Here is a 14586-nt window from a genome sequence, read left to right as displayed (position 1 = left end):
GTCGGGACGGCTCTAGTCGCCCGCAACCGAACAATAGCAGAGCATTCTTTGAGTCCGCAAACTTTCAGATTACTCTCCTCTGACTCGGCCCTGTTTACGTCTCCAAGGTACTCTCTCTTTTAAAGGAATACACTCAGAGCCCACGTAACAGAGGCTTATCTAAAAACTTGACTTCAAGTGTGTGTGGTTCTCTCACCTCTTTCTTTAAAAAAAACTCAGTTCGAGATGTGGTATCCACTCGGCTCGCTGCCTCTCAGATCAAAGGTTGGTCCATCTGCTTCGTTCCCGAAGTGTGGTTTCCCTGAGATCCCAAGTTTGAGGGATCCCTCGTGCACGATTTATTTACCTAGATCGTCAGGAACGGTCACCGTGTGAAGATTCACATCCCACCGCTGTCACCAATTGTCGTGGTAATTTCCTGTATTACTGATGAGAGCCAACCACACACAAGTCAGAGTTATATTATAAAGTCCATCTTTAATATATATGAGCTTCACCATAGCCCTTTTTGACTCTCAGATCAATTCAGTGTCTATAAATGAATTCTCTGAGAGTGTCTACAAAACAATTCTTAGTTTCATCTATAGCCAAGACACACCCCTCTCAACTTACAAATAACCTTTTACTTGAAAGAGGAGTATCCCATAGCTAGATAGCATTAGCTATAAATTATCGTTCAGTTTGGTCTCCTAAAARGAGATTTTAATCTCGTTCTTGGTACCACTTASTACGAAAACATTACCTCATCCAATGGCATATATCAATTGTCAATTCTAGATACCCCCATCTCAAATACACCCCCTCCTGGATAAGCTCAGAAAAGACAGTGAGCCTCTTAGGTCATTACTAGGTCAAGATAAGGGCAACCTCAGAGGGGACATACAATGGTTCCAGACACAGCCATACTCTTTTCCCCAGTATGAGAAGTAGGGAGTGACTGGTGTACAGACATTGTATGAGATAACTAACTGGTTCCCCATTAATAACACCATCCCTTCACATGGTTTAGGAATAGTTACAGACACATTCCCATAAGAAAACAATGTTCCATTCTGTCCTCCTCCCCTTCTGATATTCTACATAGCACCACATGGTTTAACAGATACATTGACATATGAAGACAAGCCGGACCTCTCCCCTCTCTGGGCCCCAAGTGACTAAGCCCTAGCTGAGAAGGGAAAATGCACTGTCAACCATATAGTCCCCTATAGGGAACCATTGTAATGACAAGTATCTCACAAACATATGATGAAAATAACATCTTATCTATCTATGTTACCTAACTAATTCTGATTCAGCCACGACAGCCTCTCAAACATAATCCAGGTAGAATCAGGAATTCCGCAGGGTAGCTGTTTAGGCCCCTTGCTTTTTTCAATCTTTGCTAACGACATGCTACTGACTTTGAGTACAGACAGCGTGTCTATGTATGCGGATGACTCAACACTATACATGTCAGCTACTACAGCGAATGAAATGACTGCAACACTTAACAAAGAGCTGCCGTTAGTTTCAGAGTGGGTGGCAAGGAATAAGTCCTAAATATTTCTAAAACTAAAAGCATTGTATTTGGGACAAATCATTCACTAAACCTCAACTAAATCTTGTAATAAATAATGTGGAAATTGAGCAGGTTGAGGAGACTAAACTGCTTGGAGTAACCCTGGATTATAAACTGTCATGGTCAAAACATATTGATGCAGTAGTAGTTAATGCAACCGCTATGTCAGATTTCAAATTAGCTTTACGGCAAAAGCACAATATTCAATAATCTGAGTACAGCGTTCAGCCACCAAAGCAAGCCATACAGTTACCCGCCAAATTGTGGAGTCAACAAAAGAAATAGAAATAGCATTATAAATCTTCACTTGCCTTTGCTGATCTTTGTCGGAATGCACTCCCGGGACTCCCACTTCCACAATAAATGTTCGTTTTGTTCGATTACGTCCATATTTATGTCCAAATATCTCAGTTTTGTTCGCGCGAAGTTCACTATTTAGTTCACTATTCCAAAGGCACAATGCGCGAGTGCAAAATCCAGACGTCAAAAGAGTTCCATTACAGTTTGTAGAAACCTGTCAAACGATGTTTACATTCAATCCTTTTTATAATAAATCTTCCAACCGGACAATAACGTATTCATTACAACTCATTGGCCTCAGCCTAGTCCACTTGTTGAAACAGCTCTTATTCGACCCCCTTTCACAATAGAAGCCTCAAACAACTTTCTAAAGACTGTTGACATCTGCTTGAAGCCTTGGGAAGTGCAATCTGGCCCCATAGACACAGCATATTGGATAGGCAATCACTTAAATGAAACTACAAACCTCAGGTTTCCCACTTCCTGGTTGGATTTGTCTCAGGTTTTTGCCTGCCATATGAGTTCTGTTATACTCACAGACAATATTTTAACAGTTTTGGAAACTTTAGAGTGTTTTCTATCCAAATCTACTTATATGCATATCATAGCTTTTGGGCCTGGGTAACAAGCAGTTTACTCTGGGCTCCTTATTCATCTCAATACTGCCTCCTTTCCAAAGAAGTTAGATTGGGGAAGAAGTGTCATAATAAGCTCTGCTCTGCCTTCGTAAAACTAACAAGGCAGGTTACAGCCTATTTCTACCTTTAACATATCAACAAGGCAGGTCCTACAGGCCCTAGTTTCTACCTTCTTAACAACACCGTCAACAAGGCAGGTCCTACAGCCTAGGTTACTGCTTAACAACAACTGTCAACAAGGCAGGTCCTACAGGCCTAGTTTCTACCTTTTACAACAATATCAACAGGCAGGTCCTACAGCCCTAGTTTCTACTTCTTAAAACACTGTCAAACAGGCAGGTCGTACAGGCCTAGTTTCTACCTTCTTAATCAACGGTCACACGAGGAGGTCTAACAGGCCTAGTTTCTACCTTCTTAACAACACTATCAACAAGGCAGGTCCTACAGGCCCTAGTTTCTACCTTCTTAACAAACGCTGTCAACAAGCATGGTCCTACAGGCCCTAGTTTACCTTCTAACAACACTAAACAAAGGCAAGGTCCTACAGGCCCTAGTTTCTACCTTTACAAACACTGTCACAAGGGCAGGTCCTACAGCCTAGTTTTTGTCGCACCTGGAACTACTGTTCAGTAGTGTGGTCAGGTGCCACAAATAAGGAAAATTAACATTGGCTCAGAAAACAGGGCAGCACGGCTGCCCCTTGGATGTAACGAGAGCTAATTAATATATGCAATGTCAATCTCTCCTGGCTCAAAGTGGAGGAGAGATTGGCTTCATCACTACGTTGTATTATCAGAGGTGTTGGCAGTTTGAATGCAACTGAGCTGTCTGTCTAAACTAGTGGCACCAGATCAGACACCCATTCTACCCGCACAGAAATGCCACAGAGGTCTCTTACAGTCCCCAAGTCCAGAACAGACTATGGAGGCACACAGTACTAACATAGAGCCATGATACATGGAACTATATTCCACATCAGGACTGATGCGCTGTAGATCAGATTTAAAAACAGAATAAAAAAACCTTTGAACGAGCGGGGACTGTGAAGCAACACAAACAATGGCACAGAACACACACATTATAACATACCCCCTATACCACAACTACATGGATTAGTACTGTGATCGTGGGTGGTGGATTAGGGGCCTGAGGGCACACAGTGTTGTTGTAAAATTCAGTGAATGTATTGTAATGTTTTTAAAAAACGTATAAACTGCCTTAATTTTGCTGATCCCAGGCAAAGTGTTGCTGTGTTTAGGAAAAACGGGATCCATAATAAACCCCAGGAAGAGTAGCTGCTGCTTGGGGGGAACTAATGGGGATCAATAAACCCAAGGAAGAGAGCTGCTGGCTTGGCCGGAACGGGATCCATAATAAACCCCAGGAAGAGTAGCTGCTGCCTTGGCAGGAACTAATGGGGATCCATAATAAACCCCAGGAAGAGTAGCTGCTGCCTTGGCAGGAACAAACGGGGATCCATAATAAAGGTCTGAAAATGTTTTGTTTTTTCTTCCCAGTATGAGAGGAGTTGCGGGATTTATTGAATAAACCGTTTTCCATAAATTAGAGCGAATTAAAATGGAATCTCGACGTCATTTATAATGTCGTAGAAAGCCTAAGGTTTCCATCAAACTAATTATCATTGCGTGATTAATGTGATGTAGTAAAGTAACGTTGCCTGAGTAAACATAATCTACTTTTATATTAAAATGCGCAAGATCTGTTTCCTAGTCTATAAATGTCGATTTTATTATTTGACTGCTAATCTATTAATTTGGCATGGGAGAATCATAGCTGGAATAACACTTGGACCTTTAAATTGGGGCTATTTTTCTGGGAATTGTCTCGATAGTGACGAATACAGACAATTGTAAAGTGAGTTTATATTTGCTGAGAGTCTTAGTCATTCAAATAGCATTGGTTGTTCAGTGGTTAAATAGCTGCCTACTAAGCTTGAGACCCGCATACGGTTCCCGGCAAATGCTCTGACTAAAATCAGAGTTTTTGATTGTAATTCAACTATTTGTATGTTTTGCATGGAGAGATACGGTCGCTAGTGTTTGTATAAGATATAAACTGAACGTTTTAATAGCTTGTTTGGTTCAAATTGGAAGAAGGGATAAATTGAACGTTTTTAATAGATTGTTAAGGTTAAATTGATAGACTAATTAATTAAAATAATAGCGAAGGAAATTTCGATGCAAGACGGTGTCTGTTGCCTAAATTATCTCCTGGAATAATGTATTGAGTTGTATTTAAATTACTGTATCATAGGAGACAGTGACCTAAATTAAAGAAATTCTAAATAATAGCGGAGAGATAATGGCGATAGAGAGGTGCCCACCGAAATGTTTTTCATTCTTATGAATTGACTGACATATGTTATAAATTTAGCGGCATGTGTTATTGTTAAAGTATTGGACATTTCATAAGTGGAAAGAGAAGAGAAAGTGGAAAAGTTTGGTTTCAATCTTACGATAAGAGGTAAGACAACGTTGTTGGCAGAGGGGTATATTTTTGCCCAACAGAAAGAAAGAAAAATAGGATATGTTAAGCTGAAAGTGATTTAGGTGTGAGTATTGAAACATTGTGGTAATGTATTCTGATGGTTATTGATTATTGGTTTGATTGTTTAGTTAACACCAGTGAACCAGCAGGAAAGTTCATGTATTCTAACATTATAATCTGTTTCCATTACGTGGAACCAGGTTAAATCGGGAAAGAGGATAGCAGTTTGAGTAGTTTTTATTTTAAAGAGACAGTGCATCATTAATCACAGTTGTGTGTGTCTAATGGCAGGGTGTTCCAGACATGGGAAGCTCTCACACTGAAAGCAGATTCACTAAAAAGGTACTTTTCCTTAAGGGAACTATACAGTCATTTCTCATGGCGGATCTTGTGGATCTGTTGCAATAAGGTTTGGGTTTTCTGTTTAATAAAATACTGAGAGAGAGGAAGCCTGGACATTTAGAATCATAGGCGTCAGTGTATTGCATAAGATTTTTTTCCAACACAGGAGCTTATTCTTTCTATAGCTATTGGGTTTTCTATCAAGTTTGAGATGTAAACACAGAAGACTGAATGGGTATTAATGTTGAAAAAGCAAGCTTGGGCCATACTAGTAAGGTAGTATGTTAAATGGGGGAGTATCATAGATTTTAATTATAGTTTTGTTACCTCTATAGTCAAAACAATTGCATATTTTTTGGGAATTTAGCTAGGTTGAATTTGGTTATTCGAGTTATTAAAAAAAAAAAAAAAGAGAGAGGTTGGAATCAAGTATGATGCCTTGGTACTTAAAATCAGATACCACCTGGAGCTTTTCCCCTGATACATAGACATCTGTCTCAGGGCATCAGATACCACCTGGAGCTTTTCCCCTGATACATAACATCTGTCTCAGGGCATCAGATACCACCTGGAGCTTTTCCCCTGATACATAGACATTGTCTCAGGGCATCAGATACCACCTGGAGCTTTTCCCCTGATACATAACACTTGTCTCAGGGCATCAATACCACCTGGAGTTCTCCCCTGTATACAGAGACATCTGTCTCAGTACATCAGATACCACCTGGAGCTTTTCCCCTGATACACAGACATCTGTCTCAGGGCATCAGATACCACCTGGAGCTTCTCCCCTGATACACAGACATCTGTCTCAGTAGCATCAGATACCACCTGGAGCTTTTCCCCTGATACATAGACATCTGTCTCAGGGCATCAGATACCACCTGGAGCTTTCCCCTGATACATAGACATCTGTCTCAGGGCATCAGATACCACCTGGAGCTTTTCCCCTGATACATAGACATCTGTCTCAGTAGCATCAGATACCACTGGAGCTTTTCCCCTGATACATAGACATCTGTCTCAGTAGCATCAGATACCACCTGGAGCTTTTCCCCTGATACATAGACTCTGTCTCAGTAGCATCAGATACCACCTGGAGCTTTTCCCTGATACATAGACATCTGTCTCAGTAGCATCAGATACCACCTGGAGCTTTTCCCCTGATACATAGACATCTGTCTCAGTAGCATCAGATACCACCTGGAGCTTTTCCCCTGATACATAGACATCTGTCTCAGTAGCATCAGATACCACCTGGAGCTTTCCCCTGATACATAGACATCTGTCTCAGTAGCATCAGATACCACCTGGAGCTTTTCCCCTGATACATAGACCTCTGTCTCAGGGCATCAGATACCACCTGGAGCTTTTCCCCTGATACACTAGACATCTGTCTCAGGGCATCAGATACCACCTGGAGCTTTCCCCTGATACACAGACATCTGTCTCAGGGCATCAGATACCACCTGGAGCTCTTCCCTGATACATAGACATCTGTCTCAGTAGCATCAGATACACCTGGAGCTTTTCCCCTGATACACAGAATCTGCTCAGGGCATCAGATACCACCTGGAGCTCTTCCCCTGATACATAGACATCTGTCTCAGGGCATCAGATACCACCTGGAGCTTTCCCCTGATACACAGACATCTGTCTCAGGGCATCAGATACCACCTGGAGCTCTTCCCCTGATACAAGACATCGTTCTCAGTAGCATCAGATACCACCTGGAGCTTTTCCCCTGATACATAGACATCTGTCTCAGGTCATCAGATACCACCTGGAGCTTCTCCCCTGATACACAGACATCTGTCTCAGTAGCATCAGATACCACCTGGAGCTTCTCCCCTGATACATAGACCTCTGTCTCAGGCATCAGATACCACCTGAGCTTTTCCCCTGATACATAGACCTCTGTCTCAGTAGCATCAGATACCACCTGGAGCTTCTCCCCTGATACATAGACATCTGTCTCAGTAGCATCAGATACCACCTGGAGCTTCTCCCCTGATACATAGACCTCTGTCTCAGGCATCAGATACCACCTGGAGCTTTTCCCCTGATACATAGACTCTGTCTCAGGCATCAGATACCACCTGGAGCTTCTCCCTGATACACAGACATCTGTCTCAGTAGGCATCAGATACCACCTGGAGTTCCTTCTCCCCTGATACATAGACCTCTGTCTCAGGCATCAGATACCACCTGGAGCTTTCCCCTGATACATAGACTCTTGTCTCAGGGCATCAGATACCACCTGGAGCTTTTCCCCTGATACACAAGACATCTGTCTCAGTAGCATCAGATACCACCTGGAGCTTTTCCCCTGATACACAGACATCTGTCTCAGTAGCATCAGATACCACCTGGAGCTTTTCCCCTGATACACAGACATCTGTCTCAGTAGCATCAGATACCACCTGGAAGCTTCTCCCCTGACACACAGACATCTGTCTCAGTAGCATCAGATACCACCTGGAGCTTTTCCCCTGATACATAGAACATCTGTCTCAGGGCATCAGATACCACCTGGAGCTTTTCCCCTGATACATAGACATCTGTCTCAGGCATCAGATACCACCTGGAGCTTCTCCCCTGACACATAGACCATCTGTCTCAGGGCATCAGATACCACCTGAGCTTTTCCCCTGACACAAACCTCTGTCTCAGGGTATCAGATCCCACCTGGAGCTTTTCCCTGTACATAGACATCTGCTCAGTAGCATCAGATACCCACTGGAGCTTCTCCCCTGATACATAGACATCTGTCTCAGTACATCAGATACCACCTGGAGCTTTTCCCCTGATACACAGACATCGGCTCAGTAGCATTCAGATACCACCTGGAGCTTTTCCCCTGATACATAGACATCTGTCTCAGTAGCATCAGATACCACCTGAGCTTTTCCCCTGATACACAACCATCTGTCTCAGTAACATCAGATACCACCTGAGCTTCTTCCCCTGACACATAGACATCTGTCTCAGTAGCATCAATACCACCTGGAGGCTTCTCCCTGATACATAGACATCTGTCTCAGTAGCATCAGATACCACCGGAGCTTTTCCCCTGATACATAGACATCTGCTCAGGGCATCAGATACCACCTGAGCTTTTCCCCTGATACACAGACATCTGTCTCAGTAGCATCAATACCACCTGGAGCTCTTCCCCTGATACACAGACATCTGTCTCAGGCATCAATACCACCTGAGCTTTCCCTGATACATAGACATCTGTTCAGGCATCAGAATACCACCTGGAGCTTTTCCCTGATACACAGACATCTGTCTCAGTAGCATCAGATACCACCTGGAGCTTCTCCCCTGATACATAGACATCTCTCAGTAGCATCATACCACCTGGAGCTTCTCCCCTGATACCATAGACATCTGTCTCAGGGCATCAGATACCACCTGGAGCTTTTTCCCCTGATACATAGACGTCTTCTCAGGGGCATCAGATACCAGCTGGAGCTTTTCCCCTGATACATAGACATCTGTCTCAGTAGCATCAGATACCACCTGGAGCTTCTCCCCTGATACACAGACATCTGTCTCAGTAGCATCAGATACCACCTGGAGCTTCTACCCTGATACATAGACATCTGTCTCAGGAAATCAGTTGTTGTTTTTTGAGGAACAAGCAGACTGTGTTTTAATTGTTTTATGAGATGTAAACATGATCTCTGGAAAAGTTTTTCATCTGAACCATAATAGTAGTGAGTTCTTGTGTAGTTTGTTGTTTTATTTGCATGAATTATCACTGTATTATCTGCATACATTGGAACTCAGACCCTGTTTAGACAGAAGGAAGATCATTGATGTAGAGCTGAAACAGTATGACCTTTGGGAATGAAAACCGTTGGATATGAGTGGGAAAAAAGTTAGTTTTGATTTTTACGCTATGAGACAGCGCCAACTTTTGAAAAATTTTAGATTTGTTTAAAAGATCAGATAGTTTTACTAAACATATGTGATTAAAGGGGTTATGGGTTTGTTTATTTGTTTACTGTTTATTGTTGATTTTAGGTGTTGATTTTACTTAATTAAACATTGTATTATCTGATGTGTTTAAGTAGGATTATTTCTTCCGGGACGGATGGAAACTATCTAAAGTCTGTAAGTTAAAGGAAAAATGGGAGAACACGTCTACATTTTTATTAAATGCCTGGGATTAAATATCACTGATTCCTTACGCTGAGAAATGTACTACATTTGCGACAGAGGGAAAAATGATTGCATTTAGATAGTAATGATATCAGGATAATTGTATCTAAGGATAGCATGTTTACTTAATTAAGCATACATATACATTGGTGTAGATTAAAATGATTAATGTTATTGGAGGAAGTACAATGGAATTATCATTAGGTGTTGTTTATAGTTAACTTAAGTTTTTGTGTGTTTTTACATTAAGGTTTGCAAATACACACACAAGAAACATTTGTTAGGACTATTTGTTGGTGTTTAAAAAAAATGCTATGTTTGATTTGTTTTAAAACATTTCCTTTGGGTTTGGTGAGTGGTTAATTTGTGTTAGTGCTAAGGTATCTTAAAGGGGCACATGGAATTTTTATGAGTTTTTTTATTTTCTGAGTTTTAATTAAACAAGTGATTTCTTTTGATAAAAGAATGTTCTGAGAACCCGGGAAAACCACATGTTGTGAAATGTTTGACTATTTTTGTCATTTGTCTAATATAGTAAAAAAAAAAAAACTTACTTGAAGGGTTTTGTATGACCTATGACCTTCCGTTGTGGCTTGATCACCCTCATTGGAAAGCCATTTGAATAATGAATTTATGGTCATTTTGTAATACGGATTTCAAGGTAATTTGTGTAATTTAAAAATATAGTTCTTAGCCATATTAACTAAGGCTGGTTTTAATTCTATTTTCCTATGACCATATGGATTAAAATAATTTTTCTTTGTGGAGTTTTTCAGAGTAGTGATTTTCATTTGATTAGATTATTTTAAATTGTGTTTTATCTTTTGTACCAGTAGAAGTTTTGTTTTATACATTACTCTCATACTGAGAGATATGTGTTTAAAAATGGGGGAGGATTCAGTTCTTTGAGGTTTTGGATTGAAGTTTATATACACCTTGAGTGATATGTGAAGGAGTGTATTGTGTTTGTTCTGTTCTATTCCCGAGGGGTTATAGGTCTAACTTCCTGATCCTGTGGCTCTACGATGGAGTTGACAGTGTGATGGGGAGTATAAGCCAATTTGAGAGAATAGTTTCAATAGAATGTGTGGATATTCTCTTTGAAATATGTTTAGAATGTGTATTAAGAATAACTGGTAAAAGTAATAATTTCTCATGTAGTTGATGAACTGAACTAAACTGTTGTTCTGATCTGGTCTTTCGAGGTTATCGTGAAAAGTGACATCAGACGGTATCTTAATGCATGGAAGAGATAATTGGACCGAACAGTGTGTGTACCTCAAAACCCCCTCTAACTGGCTGAAGAAGAGTGACAAAGGCGTTGAAAAAAGGCCCTGTCTGAACCACTTCTACCGGGTGAAAGGAACCAAGCCAGATATCGGTGTACAGTATCCGATCTAAGCTATCAACTGCTTTTCTCTCATGTTTCTCTCAGAAGTGTGAGAGGAGTCCACGTGGAGTGAGCATGGAGAGAGATCTGTTCTAAACTTTTCTTATGTTGCTGGTATACTGGTTGACGAATGGACAAGACATAATGAGTGGTAAAGGTGAGACATTGAAATTGGGACATTATCATGGGCCATCCACTTTGAACTGTAAAGTCATCTGAAGAAGAAGGAAAAGGACGCCAGAAGAATCAATGCCTGAAGGAGGGGGTTGGTTCAACTGTGCCAAAAAATTGTTTTAGACTTTTGGGGTATCAGGTTGATTGTAGAGGTCTACACCACGTAAAATTATAGTAATTTAGATTAAGAATGCATTAAGATACTGATCTGTATTATAATRYMGATTAAAAAAGTTAATAMTAMAATTATGGGAMAATTATACTGAATGTTAATATGAATGTAAATTCTGCCAATATTGATGTGTGTTAAATTGAGTTTTTACTTTGAGTGATAAGACCAATTTGAATCAGTGAGGAATGTCATTCTACATTTTGGTTGGATATTTAGTTGGGTTGAAGCTGTGATTTGGAATATGAATGATTTCCCTGACCTATTTTCTATTCTGAGCATAAGGACTGAGAGGGAAGACTGTCCTATATGTTGTGATGAGGCCTGTGTTTAGATACTGGTTCTCATGTAACTTAGGGAGCATTTCTATGTTATGTTATTTTGTATTTTTTTTCTCAACAATGAATTATTCTGTGTGATTAAACCTGTGCAAGTCTGTCTTGTAGAATAAAGGTTGTAAACTTAGTTTCAGAAGGGAGAAAGCTTACATATAAGCTAAGGTACTTGACAATGAAGGGATTTGATTCTTTATTTTCTTTTAAATTTTGATAACGTTTTTAAAATGCATATACTCTGAAACTACTGTTAGATAAATGTGTAAAGTTAATGTTCTGATTCTCGAGAAGGAACAATGTCCCTTGAGAGGGGAATGTCGTGGCTGAATCAGATTTAGCTAGGTAACATAGATAGATAAGATGTTATTCTCATCATATGCTTGTGAGATACTTGTCATTACAATGGTTCCCTTTGGACTATAGGGTTGGCAGTGCATTTTCCCTTCTCAGCTAGGGCTTAGTCACTTGGGGCGCAGAGAGGGGAGAGGTCAGGTTTGTCTTCATATGTCAATGTATCTGTTAAACCATGTGGTGCTATGTAGAATATCAGAAGGGGAGGAGGACAGAATGGAACATTGTCTTCTTATGGGAATGTGTCTGTAACTATTCCTAAACCATGTGAAGGGATGGCGTTATTAATGGGGAACCAGTTAGTTATCTCATACAATGTCTGTACGCCAGTCACTCCCTACTTTTCTCATTGGGGGAAAGAGTATGGCCGTGTCTGGAACCATTGTATGTCCCCTCTGAGGTTGCCCTTATCTTGACCTAGTATATGACCTAAGAGGCTCACTGTCTTTTCTGAGCTTATCCAGGAGGGGGTGTATTTGAGATGGGGGTATCTAGAATTGACAATTGATATATGCCATTGGATGAGGTAATGTTTTCGTASTAAGTGGTACCAAGAACGAGATTAAAATCTCGTTTTAGGAGACCAAACTGAACGATAATTTATAGCTAATGCTATCTAGCTATGGGATACTCCTCTTTCAAGTAAAAGGTTATTTGTAAGTTGAGAGGGGTGTATCTTGGCTATAAATGATACTAAGAATTGTTTTGTAGACACTCTCAGAGAATTCATTTATAGACACTGAATTGATCTGAGAGTCAAACAGGGCTTTGGTGAAGCTCATATATATTAAAGATGGACTTTATAATATAACTCTGACTTGTGTGTGGTTGGCTCTCTCATCAGTAATACAGGAAATTACCACGACAAGGCTTCCATTAAAGAACACCCTCTGTGTTCTGTTAGACAGGTAACTCTTTATCCACAATATAGCAGGGGGGTGTAAAGCCATAACACATACGTTTTTCCAGCATCAGACTATGATCGATAATGTCAAAAGCTGCACTGAAGTCTAAACAAGACAGCCCCCACAATAATTGTATCATCCATTTCTCTCAGCCAATCTTCAGTCATTTGTGTAAGTGCTGTGCTTGTTGAGTGTCCTTCCCTATAAGTGTGATGAAAGTCTGTTGTCAATTTGTTTACTGGGAAATAGCATTGTATCTGGTCAAACACAATTTTTTCCAGAAGTTTACTAAGGGTTGGTAACAGGCTATTTGAGCCAGTAAAGGGGGCTTTACTATTCTTGGGTAGCGGAATGACTTTAGCTTCCCTCCAGGCCTGAGGGCACACATGTTCTAGTAGGCTTAAATTGAAGATGTGACAAAATCATCTACTATCATCCTCAGTAATTTTCCATCCAAGTTGTCAGACCCCGGTAGCTTGTCATTGTTGATAGACAACAATACTTTTTTCACCTCTTCCACACTTGTCCTGTGTGAATTTACGTATGCTCCTTCTAATTCTCTCTCTCTCCCTCCCTCTCCCTCCCTGAGGACCTGAGCCCTGGGACCATGCCTTAGGACTACCTGGCCTGATGACTCCGTGCTGTCCCCAGTCCACCCGGTCATGCTGCTGCTCCAGTTTCAACTGTTCTGCCTGAGGCTGTGGAACCCTGACCTGTTCACCGGACGTGCTACCTGTTCCAGACCTGCTGTTTTCGACTCTCTCTCTCTCTCTACCGCACCTGCTGTCTCTAACTCTGAATGATTGGCTATGAAAAGCCAATACTCCCGAGGTGCTGACCTGTTGCACCCTCTACAACCACTGTGATTATTATTATCTGACCCTTCTGGGCATCTATGAACATTTGAACATCTTGGCCATGTACTGTTATAATCTTCACCCAGCACAGCCAGAAGAGGACTGGCCACCCCTCATAGCCTGGTTCCTCTCTAGGTTTCTTCCTAGGTTTTGGCCTTTCTAGGGAGTTTTTCCTAGCCACCGTGCTTCTACATCTGCATTGCTTCCTGTTTGGGGTTTTAGACTGAGTTTCTGTACAGCACTTTGTGACATCAGCGGATGTAAAAAGAGCTTTATAAATACATTCGATTGATATAAAGGGCTATAAACACAGCAGCAATATAAACAAAAACCTAAACATTAACCTCAAGCTGGAGAGAGAGAAACTTAATGATTGAGATTGACAAACAAGATTTATGGCAGCCTCTCTCTCTGGCCTGGTGAAGCTGTATTCTAAATTTGCAGGCTGAAGATATTATCGGATTTGCCCAAAGGTCATAAATGACTCTGCACATGCTTGATGAATTCTAGAAGCTTGCCCATGGCAGCGTAAAAAGATCAACTATGAAAAGTGCTGTGGTAGCGTACTCATGAGCAAATAACTTAGACAAATAAGCCATTTGTTATTTACCTTTATTTAACTAGGCAGGTCAGTTAAGAACAAATTCTTAATTACATTGACGGCCTACATGAGAACAGTGGGTTAACTGCCTTGTTCAGGGGTAGGCCAGATTTTTACCTTGCCAGCTCAGGGATTTGATCTTGCAACCTTTTGGTTACTGGCCCAACGCTCTAACCACTAGGCTACCTGCCGCCCAACGCTCTAACCACTAGGCTACCTGCCGCCCAACGCTCTAACCACTAGGCTACCTTCCGCCCAACGCTCTAACCACTAGGCTACCTG

This window comes from Salvelinus sp. IW2-2015, unplaced genomic scaffold (assembly GCF_002910315.2).
Source record: "Salvelinus sp. IW2-2015 unplaced genomic scaffold, ASM291031v2 Un_scaffold1778, whole genome shotgun sequence".
Classification (NCBI taxonomy): Eukaryota; Metazoa; Chordata; class Actinopteri; order Salmoniformes; family Salmonidae; genus Salvelinus; species Salvelinus sp. IW2-2015.
The sequence above is the reverse complement of the archived record's forward strand: the minus strand, read 5'-3'. Positions refer to the sequence as shown.